Raw genomic sequence first — 16,038 nt, forward strand, 5'->3', positions numbered from 1 at the left:
TAGGCTGAGCCTGCTTTTCCTCCAGGTGCTGCATCAATGCCCTGATGATGCATTTCCCCTACAGACTGTTATTTTACATATCAAAACCAATTTTCTATTAAAGAGGAAGAAACAAGACATGCTATTGTTGATTTAATGATACAAAAAGAAGGCTTCAAAAACTTGTGACTGCTCCTGATTCTAAATTAAACAACAAAACTGCAACCTTGTATGCAGTTAATTCCACAGGGCTATGGATTTTTTTATCTTTTTTTTTTTTGAGTACGTTCATCTGAAAGCGACAGAAGGAGGTGACTGACAAAGCCCTTAACCTCTAGTTCTCAGGAGCTGAATTTGTTAGCAGATTCTTTCCCCCTGGCATCTCTGACAGTTTCAAATAAAGCACAAGCTGAATTCCCACAAATGCATGTCTAAAAAGCCAAAGAAAAAATCAGATTAAGTTCTACACTACTAAAACATTGTACAACCAAAGGAGCAACAACAGCAAAAAGAGGCTGTTCCAGTAGTATCACTGTGTCAGGAAGTTCAGTAGTGCTGGTAGCCATACTGCTGAGCATCAACACTACAGAGTATCCTTCAAACTTCTAAAAGATGCTGCAGTACCATTTTCAATCTACACTGCATGAGTTTTAGTCAAAAGAAAGAAGGAACATGCAGGGAGAAGGAAATGTTTCAGCAATAGTTGAAGTAGTGTCTGAAAATCTTCTCAGTTCTATCAACACAGAATATAAAATCAACAAAATTACAACAGGAATGCCTTGTGGGATTTCCTGCCCCGAGTCATCAGATATCACATACATTTTAATTTAGGAATCACTTTTGTTACCAGATACAGAGAGAAAAATCAGACAGGTTTTGTTGTTTGAATGTCAGTCAGACAGGCCTTTAACTTCAGCACATGTAATACCACACTAACAGGAAAAAAGAGGTCATTTTGCAGTGACTTGCTGTGCAAAACTGTTTGTGGTTCTAAGGTTATGCTCTAAAGCACAGCATCATAAAGAATATCATTGTTAACAGATCTTTTAAAATTAAATTATAGTTCGTTAGAAAGTTAAACTTCAAGCTCTGAAAATAACAACAGCAACAAAATTCTACTTTACTGTCGCTGGTACCACTCCTTCTATCACTTTATTGCTGTCCTCTTTCCGACCTAAAGGAACCCCTTTGTAGCACAGTTAATTTCATACCCTAATGACAGTAACTATTAAGACAACTTCTTGCCATTACTATCACCACCATCCCAGAGAGCCATCCCTCCTTATACACTCAGAGAGTGAGGAGTGAGAAATGCGTTGTCAGCTATGAGCCATCTACAGTCAGGAAGGCTTCAGGTCAAGGAAAAGAATGAGATGCTTGGAAGATGTACAGAGGGGACAGAAAATCTGTTCTCGAAGTACAAGAATCACCTGGCACCTGATAAAATGGGCCTAAGCTTTAGGAAACTAGGTGCTATCCTCCATTTACATCTTGTGAAAGCTCTGGGATATCATTTTTACTAGAAAATTTTAGATTTTGAAAAAGTAACTAAATCATTCCATGGGCCCTGCACTCAGTAAAAATTCCTATCCAGGCTCATGCAGACCTCAGATTAAGCTGATGTTAATTACTGCTACAAAATTAGCAGTCGCTTTGGGTCAACTTTCCTCGTTCTCTGCCATATTTCTCTCTGTATCCAAAAAGCAAAGTTCTCAAGTTTCTATCTGGTGTGATCCAATAAACTTACAATGGGTTTGTTAAAAGCTGCTGTTCATTAGAAGGAAAACAACAGAAAGTTTTCATAATAAAAATCAAATGTCTTCCCATCTGCTTAGACCTTTCATACTCTTTAATATATCTTTTCCAGAATAACTTGGTTTAACAAACACCGTATCACGTTACTATGTATACTGTATTCTTTTGTACTGGAAAAGCTCAAAGAAAATAATGCAAGGCAAAATCAGTTATGATTTCTGCAATGCACACTAAAGGCTTCTTGCACTTCCCAAAGTCAAAGGGGAACATATGAATTCAATACGTTATTACTACCATATCTTAATAATCTAGCTCTAATACAAGTAAGAGCTATCCTTACTTCACTTGGAATGCATCTTAATTGCTAGACACAGAAAAGTCTCAGGAGCAATTCATTTAAAATCTATGCAGAAAAACACCTTATTTTCTAAGGGGTTTCTGCGGCTCATTTCTGTGATGCCTCCCAGGGCCCGTGCTGATGCTGCCAACTTTGCACAGCAAGTATGTGTTTTCTGTGCAGTGGCACAGACATAGGCCTTCTCTCCTGGAATATCCTTGGGTTTATCTGAATATGCTTTCCGAATACCACCTTTTTTCTCTTCACAGGTTTTAAGGTAAAGTCTGTGAAAACTGGTGGCATGCATCTTCTAAATTTCCTGAAGAGCTTTGCAGTAAGCAGATCATCTAATCATTCTTTCCATTCCTTAACGGCTAAATGACAATAGAACACAGCTTTTTTATTTTCTTTTCAATATATATGGTGATTTCCCCTTACAAGTCAGGCTCTGACAAGTCTAACATCATGTAGCTACTAAGTACACGTCTGGGATGTATGTAGAATGCAGAGACATCACTCCCACACACACAATTTCTACCTATCTAGTCTGATACAATATACAGGATCATCTCCGTAAGATTATTTCCAGCTTTTGAAGACCGATCACTTACAAACTCATTTTTCTACAAAGCCATTAAAAGAAGACAATTTGTTTATCGAGGAGTCACTGACACTCAGACTGTAGAAATTCAAACACTATCACAGCTTAACATTCTCATTTTATAGTTTGTCTTCAAAAAAGTTTGACCCTCCTTCTGCCTAGATTCTAAATTATGCAAGAAGTCTGATAGTCTGATCTTTTCAGTGTACTCTGTGTACCTGCAGGCAAGAGTGGTTTTCTTCCTTCTAACAGAAAAAAAATATGAGACAAGTTCTGAAACATTACAGTTCCCTTTAAAAAGATGAACTAAAGAAGCATAGAGGTAAAAGACAGACCTCAGTGCAAGGTACGCACTGAGCCACACATTAGTAGTGGGACGCTACAGATACTTGCTCAGAAAAATCTATATTGGGAAAAAAATTAGTATCCCTTTGTGCATTGCTACAGAAATATTATTGAGGCTTGTACACAGACTACTTATACCCATTTAAGTTTTAGTGGATTTACAACAGGAACCAGAGAACCTTCAGAACTTATATTCAGGTAGCAGTCTTAGCATTAAGATGCTTATCAAAACATCACTGCTACTCCCTTTGTGGTGACTTATCCTTCTAGCTATTCTAGATGTCCTAGTTGTCCTAGAATCGTTGTTTTCACACTAATGAGTGTTTACTGAGCCAAAACCTGCATAGGGCAAAACTACCTGCTAAATGAGCCAAAGCATTAGAGAACAAATTTCACCAGGCAAGCAATCAAAGGAGGTGGAAAATACAGAGAGCTGTTGGATAGGGTCCACGGAAAAGCCACAAAGACAATCAGGGGACTGAAGCACCCACCCTACAAAGACAGGCTGAGGGAGAAGGGCTTGTTCAGGCTGGAGAAAGTAAGGTGGCAGGCTGACCTACCTGCAGCCTTGCAGTACCCAAAGGGAGCCTATGAAGAGGAGGTGAGTCACCACTTTAAAAGGTTAGTAAACAGCAGGAAAAGGGGAATTAGATTTAAGGTGAGGGAAGGAAGATTTAGGATAGGACTGAAGGGGTCATATACTGTGAGTGCTGAGGTGCTGGAACAAGCTGCCCAGAAAGGTGGGGGAAACCCTGTCATGGGAGGGCTTCAAGGCCAGGTTGGATGGGGCCATGGGGAAACCTGTTTAGTACCAAACAGGAATGATAATGACACTGCCAGTAGCAGGGGGAATGGAGATCAACGATCCTTGAAGTTAGTTCCAAAACCTGCCATTCTGTATCAGTGATAGAGGATAACAGAAAATTGATCCAAGAAAAAAAAAAAAAAAAAAAAAAAAAAAGAGGCTTAAAAATATTAAAGACTTAATGTACAACCAAACCACCATACCTGCAGAAGATTAAAAGAAGAAAGCACCAGAACAACAAAATAAATAAATTTATTCTAATGAAAAAATTTTCTCAAAAGGGACAGAAGAAGACATACACACTCATAAGACCTAAGGGTAAAAAATGCGAAAGAAAAGACTATAAGATTCAGAGGAAGCAGTCCGAACATCTAGTAGGTGCCTGAATACCAAGAACCCACAATGCTTCTTTCTTCTGCAGCCGCTCCTGAAACAGAAGCAAGGAGAACATTGCACCAGTGCAGCGGCAAGACCCCACCTGAAGGCAAAGGCAAACAAAGCATCGCAAAGGAACATGGCAAGCCAGGCAAGGAATGCCACGCACTCGCAACCCCCAACCCCACCCCAATTCGTCCCCGCAAATAAACACTTGGAGAGGCTTTTCTCACCTCACTGACTCACGGCAGTCTTCCAGATGGTGCTGCGGGGGATCACAGAGGCGGGCAGAGTGGGCAAATGGGGCTGGGCACACAAAAAGCGGCGGCCAAAGAGTCAGCTTCCCTGCTTACAGGGGACCCCCAGCCACTGCCTCCATTGCAAAGGGCCCGGGAATGCGGGGCACACTTGCTCCCTGAATTACAGGGCAGCCCCCACCCCTACGGCCGAGGGAGGCTCCTTCTCTCCCAGTCCGGCACCCCACTAACGGGGCGGTCAACCTACACAGGCTGCCAGCAGAGCACTAGCGCTCACGCACCCGGAGCCTGATTACAGGCTGGTGCACAACACCCCTGGAGCCACAGAGCCCGGTTTCCCCCCCAGCGGCAGGAACAACTCTCGGAAGCCAGGCAGCGGGGCGGCACGGCCAAAGGGCCACAGTCGGGATCCCAGACCTGATTCCAGGGAGGGCGCAGAGCCCAACCCCACATCTCGTGGCCCCGTGCCTCTGAAAGGCCAGGGCCACCTACCCGCCCGAGTACGGGGGGGGTCTCTCAGAACGCAGCTCACCAAGCACACACGGGGGGCACACGCAGCCCTGCCTACAGGACGGTACCCCCACATCCCACCCTCCTCAAGAAGCCCCGGGGAGCGCGAGGCTCCCGCCAACGCCTGAGCTACAGGCTGGCCCGCCCGGCAGCAGCAGAACACCACCAACATCTTGTTTTTGGGAACCCAGGGAACAACCTCAACCCGCCGAGCGGGGAGGTCACCACACACACAAACAGAACCTCAACCTGCACCCTCTGACGGGACAGGGAGGGGTCATTCCCACCAGCTGGATGACTAGAGCAGCCGGCTGCAACGCCACTGACACCACACACCTGACTACAGGGCGGGTGGGCCGCTCGGGGGACAGGGGGCCGGGGAAAGCTTGGGACACACGCCCCGACTACGGGGCTGTCACGCCGCCAGCAGAACAGGCGGCCGTGCAAGGACAGGCCCAAACCCCGGCTACAGGGTGGCCTCGGCCACAGAACTACCTCGTGGCTCAAACCCAAACTAAGTAAATGGAAGGAAGACAGGACACTCGCCGCACTCGTGGGACTAAGAGGGAACATCCCTTCTGCGGCATGCACCAAAGTCCTCCGTTCCGCCCCGGGAAGTCGGAGCTAAGCTGCAGCCATCTTTGTGGAGGCCTAAAGGGTAAGATCAGTCGCTCAGTCACTCCACAAACACGCACAAGGAAAGGAAGGGGAACACGCACACACAGGCACGACTTTCCGGAAGGGAAGGACAACGCGGCACAGCCAATCCCTGGGAATAGACCCGCAACCACGAGCAACAGACAAGAGCCTGTGACCTGTCCCTAGCCTGCACGGAGGCCACAGACCTCAACGTGCCAAGGGGCTTCCCAGCTAAATCCAAAGGCCAAATGCCGTGACGCACACCCCGAGTACGGGGCCGTCGCATTGACGGGCCACCTCCAGGCAACGATGCCGAGGGGCCAGGGAAGAGGAAGAGGGGCAGGGAAGCGGCACGACCCTGCTTACAGGGTGGCCGCGGGGTCCAGCGGGCTCCATTTCCCACTCAGGTGCGGAGAGGTGGCACTCGCCCTCCGTTACAGGGGCCCACGCTCCCCAGGCAGCCAAAGGAGCAACAAGGCAAAAGGCCAACTACAGAAAAAGACCCGAGCCCTGATTACAGGGGACAGGTCGCCCAGCACAAAACCGGCCTGGACAACTATGGCGCCGGCAACGCTTGACTCAAATGTGACTATGCCCCCGCTAACAGGACAGGTGCTTTGCCCAGGGCGCCTTTCTCCTTCCCCCCCGCGTCTGCACGCTTCGGCTTCCTCTTCTTGCTGGCTTCTGACTCCCAGGTCCGCACGCCGCTGGCTTCTTTCTTCTGCAGCCGCTCCTGAAACAGAAGCAAGGAGAACATTGCACCAGCGCAGCGGCAAGCCCCCCACCTGAAGGCAAAGGCAAGCAAAGCACCGCAAAGGAACATGGCAAGCCAGGCAAGGAATGCCACGCACTCGCAACCCCCAACCCCACCCCAATTCATCCCCGCAAAAAACACTTGGAGAGGCTTTTCTCACCTCACTGACTCACGGCGGTCTTCCAGATGGTGCTGCGGGGGATCACAGAGGCGGGCAGAGTGGGCAAATGGGGCTGGGCACACAAAAAGCGGCGGCCAAAGAGTCAGCTTCCCTGCTTACAGGGGACCCCCAGCCACTGCCTCCATTGCAAAGGGCCCGGGAATGCGGGGCACACTTGCTCCCTGAATTACAGGGCAGCCCCCACCCCTACGGCCGAGGGAGGCTCCTTCTCTCCCAGTCCGGCACCCCACTAACGGGGCGGTCAACCTACACAGGCTGCCAGCAGAGCACTAGCGCTCACGCACCCGGAGCCTGATTACAGGCTGGTGCACAACACCCCTGGAGCCACAGAGCCCGGTTTCCCCCCCAGCGGCAGGAACAACTCTCGGAAGCCAGGCAGCGGGGCGGCACGGCCAAAGGGCCACAGTCGGGATCCCAGACCTGATTCCAGGGAGGGCGCAGAGCCCAACCCCACATCTCGTGGCCCCGTGCCTCTGAAAGGCCAGGGCCACCTACCCGCCCGAGTACGGGGGGGGTCTCTCAGAACGCAGCTCACCAAGCACACACGGGGGGCACACGCAGCCCTGCCTACAGGACGGTACCCCCACATCCCACCCTCCTCAAGAAGCCCCGGGGAGCGCGAGGCTCCCGCCAACGCCTGAGCTACAGGCTGGCCCGCCCGGCAGCAGCAGAACACCACCAACATCTTGTTTTTGGGAACCCAGGGAACAACCTCAACCCGCCGAGCGGGGAGGTCACCACACACACAAACAGAACCTCAACCTGCACCCTCTGACGGGACAGGGAGGGGTCATCCCCACCAGCTGGATGACTAGAGCAGCCGGCTGCAACGCCACTGACACCACACACCTGACTACAGGGCGGGTGGGCCGCTCGGGGGACAGGGGGCCGGGGAAAGCTTGGGACACACGCCCCGACTACGGGGCTGTCACGCCGCCAGCAGAACAGGCGGCCGTGCAAGGACAGGCCCAAACCCCGGCTACAGGGTGGCCTCGGCCACAGAACTACCTCGTGGCTCAAACCCAAACTAAGTAAATGGAAGGAAGACAGGACACTCGCCGCACTCGTGGGACTAAGAGGGAACATCCCTTCTGCGGCATGCACCAAAGTCCTCCGTTCCGCCCCGGGAAGTCGGAGCTAAGCTGCAGCCATCTTTGTGGAGGCCTAAAGGGTAAGATCAGTCGCTCAGTCACTCCACAAACACGCACAAGGAAAGGAAGGGGAACACGCACACACAGGCACGACTTTCCGGAAGGGAAGGACAACGCGGCACAGCCAATCCCTGGGAATAGACCCGCAACCACGAGCAACAGACAAGAGCCTGTGACCTGTCCCTAGCCTGCACGGAGGCCACAGACCTCAACGTGCCAAGGGGCTTCCCAGCTAAATCCAAAGGCCAAATGCCGTGACGCACACCCCGAGTACGGGGCCGTCGCATTGACGGGCCACCTCCAGGCAACGATGCCGAGGGGCCAGGGAAGAGGAAGAGGGGCAGGGAAGCGGCACGACCCTGCTTACAGGGTGGCCGCGGGGTCCAGCGGGCTCCATTTCCCACTCAGGTGCGGAGAGGTGGCACTCGCCCTCCGTTACAGGGGCCCACGCTCCCCAGGCAGCCAAAGGAGCAACAAGGCAAAAGGCCAACTACAGAAAAAGACCCGAGCCCTGATTACAGGGGACAGGTCGCCCAGCACAAAACCGGCCTGGACAACTATGGCGCCGGCAACGCTTGACTCAAATGTGACTATGCCCCCGCTAACAGGACAGGTGCTTTGCCCAGGGCGCCTTTCTCCTTCCCCCCCGCGTCTGCACGCTTCGGCTTCCTCTTCTTGCTGGCTTCTGACTCCCAGGTCCGCACGCCGCTGGCTTCTTTCTTCTGCAGCCGCTCCTGAAACAGAAGCAAGGAGAACATTGCACCAGCGCAGCGGCAAGCCCCCCACCTGAAGGCAAAGGCAAGCAAAGCACCGCAAAGGAACATGGCAAGCCAGGCAAGGAATGCCACGCACTCGCAACCCCCAACCCCACCCCAATTCATCCCCGCAAAAAACACTTGGAGAGGCTTTTCTCACCTCACTGACTCACGGCGGTCTTCCAGATGGTGCTGCGGGGGATCACAGAGGCGGGCAGAGTGGGCAAATGGGGCTGGGCACACAAAAAGCGGCGGCCAAAGAGTCAGCTTCCCTGCTTACAGGGGACCCCCAGCCACTGCCTCCATTGCAAAGGGCCCGGGAATGCGGGGCACACTTGCTCCCTGAATTACAGGGCAGCCCCCACCCCTACGGCCGAGGGAGGCTCCTTCTCTCCCAGTCCGGCACCCCACTAACGGGGCGGTCAACCTACACAGGCTGCCAGCAGAGCACTAGCGCTCACGCACCCGGAGCCTGATTACAGGCTGGTGCACAACACCCCTGGAGCCACAGAGCCCGGTTTCCCCCCCAGCGGCAGGAACAACTCTCGGAAGCCAGGCAGCGGGGCGGCACGGCCAAAGGGCCACAGTCGGGATCCCAGACCTGATTCCAGGGAGGGCGCAGAGCCCAACCCCACATCTCGTGGCCCCGTGCCTCTGAAAGGCCAGGGCCACCTACCCGCCCGAGTACGGGGGGGGTCTCTCAGAACGCAGCTCACCAAGCACACACGGGGGGCACACGCAGCCCTGCCTACAGGACGGTACCCCCACATCCCACCCTCCTCAAGAAGCCCCGGGGAGCGCGAGGCTCCCGCCAACGCCTGAGCTACAGGCTGGCCCGCCCGGCAGCAGCAGAACACCACCAACATCTTGTTTTTGGGAACCCAGGGAACAACCTCAACCCGCCGAGCGGGGAGGTCACCACACACACAAACAGAACCTCAACCTGCACCCTCTGACGGGACAGGGAGGGGTCATCCCCACCAGCTGGATGACTAGAGCAGCCGGCTGCAACGCCACTGACACCACACACCTGACTACAGGGCGGGTGGGCCGCTCGGGGGACAGGGGGCCGGGGAAAGCTTGGGACACACGCCCCGACTACGGGGCTGTCACGCCACCAGCAGAACAGGCGGCCGTGCAAGGACAGGCCCAAACCCCGGCTACAGGGTGGCCTCGGCCACAGAACTACCTCGTGGCTCAAACCCAAACTAAGTAAATGGAAGGAAGACAGGACACTCGCCGCACTCGTGGGACTAAGAGGGAACATCCCTTCTGCGGCATGCACCAAAGTCCTCCGTTCCGCCCCGGGAAGTCGGAGCTAAGCTGCAGCCATCTTTGTGGAGGCCTAAAGGGTAAGATCAGTCGCTCAGTCACTCCACAAACACGCACAAGGAAAGGAAGGGGAACACGCACACACAGGCACGACTTTCCGGAAGGGAAGGACAACGCGGCACAGCCAATCCCTGGGAATAGACCCGCAACCACGAGCAACAGACAAGAGCCTGTGACCTGTCCCTAGCCTGCACGGAGGCCACAGACCTCAACGTGCCAAGGGGCTTCCCAGCTAAATCCAAAGGCCAAATGCCGTGACGCACACCCCGAGTACGGGGCCGTCGCATTGACGGGCCACCTCCAGGCAACGATGCCGAGGGGCCAGGGAAGAGGAAGAGGGGCAGGGAAGCGGCACGACCCTGCTTACAGGGTGGCCGCGGGGTCCAGCGGGCTCCATTTCCCACTCAGGTGCGGAGAGGTGGCACTCGCCCTCCGTTACAGGGGCCCACGCTCCCCAGGCAGCCAAAGGAGCAACAAGGCAAAAGGCCAACTACAGAAAAAGACCCGAGCCCTGATTACAGGGGACAGGTCGCCCAGCACAAAACCGGCCTGGACAACTATGGCGCCGGCAACGCTTGACTCAAATGTGACTATGCCCCCGCTAACAGGACAGGTGCTTTGCCCAGGGCGCCTTTCTCCTTCCCCCCCGCGTCTGCACGCTTCGGCTTCCTCTTCTTGCTGGCTTCTGACTCCCAGGTCCGCACGCCGCTGGCTTCTTTCTTCTGCAGCCGCTCCTGAAACAGAAGCAAGGAGAACATTGCACCAGCGCAGCGGCAAGCCCCCCACCTGAAGGCAAAGGCAAGCAAAGCACCGCAAAGGAACATGGCAAGCCAGGCAAGGAATGCCACGCACTCGCAACCCCCAACCCCACCCCAATTCATCCCCGCAAAAAACACTTGGAGAGGCTTTTCTCACCTCACTGACTCACGGCGGTCTTCCAGATGGTGCTGCGGGGGATCACAGAGGCGGGCAGAGTGGGCAAATGGGGCTGGGCACACAAAAAGCGGCGGCCAAAGAGTCAGCTTCCCTGCTTACAGGGGACCCCCAGCCACTGCCTCCATTGCAAAGGGCCCGGGAATGCGGGGCACACTTGCTCCCTGAATTACAGGGCAGCCCCCACCCCTACGGCCGAGGGAGGCTCCTTCTCTCCCAGTCCGGCACCCCACTAACGGGGCGGTCAACCTACACAGGCTGCCAGCAGAGCACTAGCGCTCACGCACCCGGAGCCTGATTACAGGCTGGTGCACAACACCCCTGGAGCCACAGAGCCCGGTTTCCCCCCCAGCGGCAGGAACAACTCTCGGAAGCCAGGCAGCGGGGCGGCACGGCCAAAGGGCCACAGTCGGGATCCCAGACCTGATTCCAGGGAGGGCGCAGAGCCCAACCCCACATCTCGTGGCCCCGTGCCTCTGAAAGGCCAGGGCCACCTACCCGCCCGAGTACGGGGGGGGTCTCTCAGAACGCAGCTCACCAAGCACACACGGGGGGCACACGCAGCCCTGCCTACAGGACGGTACCCCCACATCCCACCCTCCTCAAGAAGCCCCGGGGAGCGCGAGGCTCCCGCCAACGCCTGAGCTACAGGCTGGCCCGCCCGGCAGCAGCAGAACACCACCAACATCTTGTTTTTGGGAACCCAGGGAACAACCTCAACCCGCCGAGCGGGGAGGTCACCACACACACAAACAGAACCTCAACCTGCACCCTCTGACGGGACAGGGAGGGGTCATCCCCACCAGCTGGATGACTAGAGCAGCCGGCTGCAACGCCACTGACACCACACACCTGACTACAGGGCGGGTGGGCCGCTCGGGGGACAGGGGGCCGGGGAAAGCTTGGGACACACGCCCCGACTACGGGGCTGTCACGCCGCCAGCAGAACAGGCGGCCGTGCAAGGACAGGCCCAAACCCCGGCTACAGGGTGGCCTCGGCCACAGAACTACCTCGTGGCTCAAACCCAAACTAAGTAAATGGAAGGAAGACAGGACACTCGCCGCACTCGTGGGACTAAGAGGGAACATCCCTTCTGCGGCATGCACCAAAGTCCTCCGTTCCGCCCCGGGAAGTCGGAGCTAAGCTGCAGCCATCTTTGTGGAGGCCTAAAGGGTAAGATCAGTCGCTCAGTCACTCCACAAACACGCACAAGGAAAGGAAGGGGAACACGCACACACAGGCACGACTTTCCGGAAGGGAAGGACAACGCGGCACAGCCAATCCCTGGGAATAGACCCGCAACCACGAGCAACAGACAAGAGCCTGTGACCTGTCCCTAGCCTGCACGGAGGCCACAGACCTCAACGTGCCAAGGGGCTTCCCAGCTAAATCCAAAGGCCAAATGCCGTGACGCACACCCCGAGTACGGGGCCGTCGCATTGACGGGCCACCTCCAGGCAACGATGCCGAGGGGCCAGGGAAGAGGAAGAGGGGCAGGGAAGCGGCACGACCCTGCTTACAGGGTGGCCGCGGGGTCCAGCGGGCTCCATTTCCCACTCAGGTACGGAGAGGTGGCACTCGCCCTCCGTTACAGGGGCCCACGCTCCCCAGGCAGCCAAAGGAGCAACAAGGCAAAAGGCCAACTACAGAAAAAGACCCGAGCCCTGATTACAGGGGACAGGTCGCCCAGCACAAAACCGGCCTGGACAACTATGGCGCCGGCAACGCTTGACTCAAATGTGACTATGCCCCCGCTAACAGGACAGGTGCTTTGCCCAGGGCGCCTTTCTCCTTCCCCCCCGCGTCTGCACGCTTCGGCTTCCTCTTCTTGCTGGCTTCTGACTCCCAGGTCCGCACGCCGCTGGCTTCTTTCTTCTGCAGCCACTCCTGAAACAGAAGCAAGGAGAACATTGCACCAGTGCAGCGGCAAGCCCCCCACCTGAAGGCAAAGGCAAGCAAAGCACCGCAAAGGAACATGGCAAGCCAGGCAAGGAATGCCACGCACTCGCAACCCCCAACCCCACCCCAATTCATCCCCGCAAAAAACACTTGGAGAGGCTTTTCTCACCTCACTGACTCACTCTTCCAGCCGGTGCTGCGGGGGATCACAGAGACGGGCAGAGTGGGCAAATGAGGCTGGGCACTCAAAAAGCAGCCGCCAAAGAGTCAGCTTCCCTGCTTACAGGGGACCCTCAGCCACTGCCTCTATTGCAAAGGGCTCTGCCTCAGTTTGTAAGACTCCACTTGTCCATATAGCAACTGTTATATATGATGTCAATTTTTTTTCCTACTCTGTATTTCTCTTAATTGAGTGTGCCACTTGCATCTGGGAGGTTATCACCAGCGATCATCTCCTTTACTTTTTTATTTATGATACTTGGTTTTATTAATTCATCTTTTGTTCTTTTTCCCCTCTTTCTTGCACAATACACATTGGAAGTTTGAAGTGTAACTGCTAACTTATAACTTGTATTACCATTGATTGTTTTAAAATTGAATAAAGAATCTGATATTCAGTCCTAGGTTTTTTGTTGGAGAATCCTACCTTTTCTTATGTAGAGCTTCATCACCACTTTTAACTTCTTAAATATCAGAACAGCATTTCACTGTTTCGCACCTTGCAGCCATACAGAGTCTATCAAGTACTCCCAAATACCCACCATCCCATTAGAGATTAAATAACAAACAAACAACACATTCTAATGGATCAACACCCTATCAGCAGACACATGTACTTTATTATAGCTGCTTGTTTGAGGCTTGTACCATCCGCTTCCAGGTGGCTGCTTACCAAGCTCGGTGCGTCTTGCCCCGCCCCCCCCAGCAATGCACTCACAAGTCCCCCGACTCAGGAAGGACCGCGACGAGGCCGCAGCCACCCCGTCGGAGTCCGCGACACTGCCGCCCCCCCCAACCCTCCGTCGGAGCCCGAGTCGCGGCCGCGGCCGCCCCCCCCCAACCCTCCGTCGGGGCCCGCGACGCGGCCGCCCCCCCCAACCCTCCGTCGGAGCCCGCGACGCGGCCGCGGCCGCCCCCCCCCAGCCCTCCGTCGGAGCCCGCGACGCGGCCGCGGCCGCCCCCCCCCAACCCTCCGTCGGAGCCCGCGACGCGGCCGCGGCCGCCCCCCCCCAACCCTCCGTCGGAGCCCGCGACGCGGCCGCGGCCGCCCCCCCCCCAACCCTCCGTCGGAGCCCGCGACGCGGCCGCGGCCGCCCCCCCCCCAACCCTCCGTCGGAGCCCGCGACGCGGCCGCGGCCGCCCCCCCCCCAACCCTCCGTCGGAGCCCGCGACGCGGCCGCGGCCGCCCCTCCCCAACTCTCCGTCGGAGCCCGCGACGCGGCCGCGGCCGCCCCCCCCCAACCCTCCGTCGGAGCCCGCGACGCGGCCGCGGCCGCCTCTCCCCAACTCTCCGTCGGAGCCCGCGACGCGGCCGCGGCCGCCCCCCCCCAACCCTCCGTCGGAGCCCGCGACGCGGCCGCGGCCGCCCCCCCCCAACCCTCCGTCGGAGCCCGCGACGCGGCCGCGGCCGCCCCCCCCCCAACCCTCCGTCGGAGCCCGCGACGCGGCCGCCCCCCCCCAACCCTCCGTCGGTGACCGCCTCGCAGCCGCCCCCCCCAACCCTCCGTCGGAGACCGCCACGCGGCCCCGGCCCCCTCCCCGTCGGAGAACGCCACGCGGCCTCGCTCGCCGCGACTACATCCCCATCCCCCTCTCCGGCCCGCTCGTACCTCCCCATCAAGCCTCCACCCGAATTCACCGCACTCCATTCCCGCCGTACCCTCAGCTCTGCAGACCTCTTGTCGTCATCCTCGTCCTTCTCGTCGTCTTCCTCTCAGCGCACCCCGTTGCCTCTCACGCGCTGAGGAGATCTCGTCACGCACCTGTCCGCCCGCGCGCCTTATATAGCTGTCCCGCCAGCCAATAGGAGCCCAGAACTCCACAGCCGCTTCCCGCCTCTTTCGCTTCCCGCCGCTTCTCTCCTCACCTCAGCCTTCCCGCCCTTTCTTTTTCGAGGCGGGCCGGGCCGGGGTCACCTGGAGGTCACGGCCCCCCTCGCAGGCGGTGCTGCTCGTTCCCTCAGGGAGGAGCCCCCCCACCGGTGATTTCGCCTCACAAGCGGCACCTGGCAGAGCTGCCTGTGGGGCACCCATTTTTCCATTGCAGTCTTTCTTTTAACAGCCACATACACATCTGGTGTTCCTTTCTGACTAGCAGGTGCCCACAGATGTAATTAAAACTAATATATATATTTCTAGGGAATTCTTCACAGAGATGCCTCCCACCCACTACAGCAAAAATCCCTTCAGTGCCGGGGAAAAAGGTTGAAAGAAGCTGATACCTGAAGTAGGAAGGATGCAATTCATTTACCAACTCAGGATTTTTTTTGTTTGTTTTATAGTGCTGCTTGTATTTTATAACTCATTCACTCTCCATGGTTGGAAATGCTCATGTAATGCTCATGTTTGCTGCAGAACAATATCAATGATCCTCTAAAGGGATTTTTCCGGCTAACACATCATCATCACTAAGGTTCTCCTCATCATATTATAAGACAGTAATTTTGTCTTAGCATATAACATTAGTGATCATATTCCTCCAGTTCCATCACTCTTCCTATTGCCTGTGGTTATGATCCATCACAAATCAGTTTGCAAATCTTTGAGTGAAGGTAGAGAGGAACAGCTGGAGAAATTCTCACATTCTAACATCTCCATTTCATATTACCTTCTGAAGGGGAACAGTTCAGATAGATTAGCTTAGGAGGCCATCTACTCTGTTCTGTGGATACAACTGACTCATCAGAGACTTCCAGATGCAAAAACTGCAATGATGACTGGATGGATGAAAATAAACTCAGAGGAACTTGGAATTCCTGACATCATCTGAATTTCAACTGACCAAACAGATTTCCTTCTTCTTATTTGTTTTTGTTCAAAAAAAGTAGCCCTTACTAGCACTTTTGGGAAGGCAGTCAGTAAATACTGAAAAAGGATTGTCTACTTTGGCTTTTCTTACAGTACATAAACACATAAAGAAAGAAAGAAGTCTGGTCCTGCAAATAGGCTGTACATAGAAAAGCATGGTTATAATCTCAAAGAAAGAACAACTTTTCCCAGGATATATAGTAAAATAAAACATCCATCCTTCCAATCATCTTTTCTCAGCAATAATCTGTCATTACTCACAGAATGCTTTTACCTATCAAAAGGTAAAAAATTTCCACACCTGGTGGAAATCAATTTGAATATTAAAAACACAAAGAGAAGTTGTCTGACCTTACTCACAACTCAAGCCCAGCTGTACTGTACCCGGTCTGTTAGTTCTGGG

The 16,038-nt window shown here is 54.8% G+C and overlaps 1 long non-coding RNA gene across 1 annotated transcript; it reads right to left on the reverse strand.

Moving 5' to 3' along the window:
• Window positions 1–4,471: 4,471 nt before the first annotated feature.
• On the reverse strand, window positions 4,472–14,700 carry LOC140254438 (uncharacterized). Its single transcript, XR_011904205.1, has 5 exons — window positions 14,489–14,700; window positions 10,692–12,597; window positions 8,605–10,510; window positions 6,518–8,423; window positions 4,472–6,336 (listed from the first exon to the last, which is right to left on the reverse strand). It is a non-coding gene; the product is annotated as an uncharacterized lncRNA (long non-coding RNA).
• Between the last annotated feature and the right edge of the window lie 1,338 nt (window positions 14,701–16,038).

The sequence above is a fragment of the Excalfactoria chinensis genome, chromosome 6 (assembly GCF_039878825.1).
Source record: "Excalfactoria chinensis isolate bCotChi1 chromosome 6, bCotChi1.hap2, whole genome shotgun sequence".
NCBI classification, from domain to species: Eukaryota; Metazoa; Chordata; class Aves; order Galliformes; family Phasianidae; genus Excalfactoria; species Excalfactoria chinensis.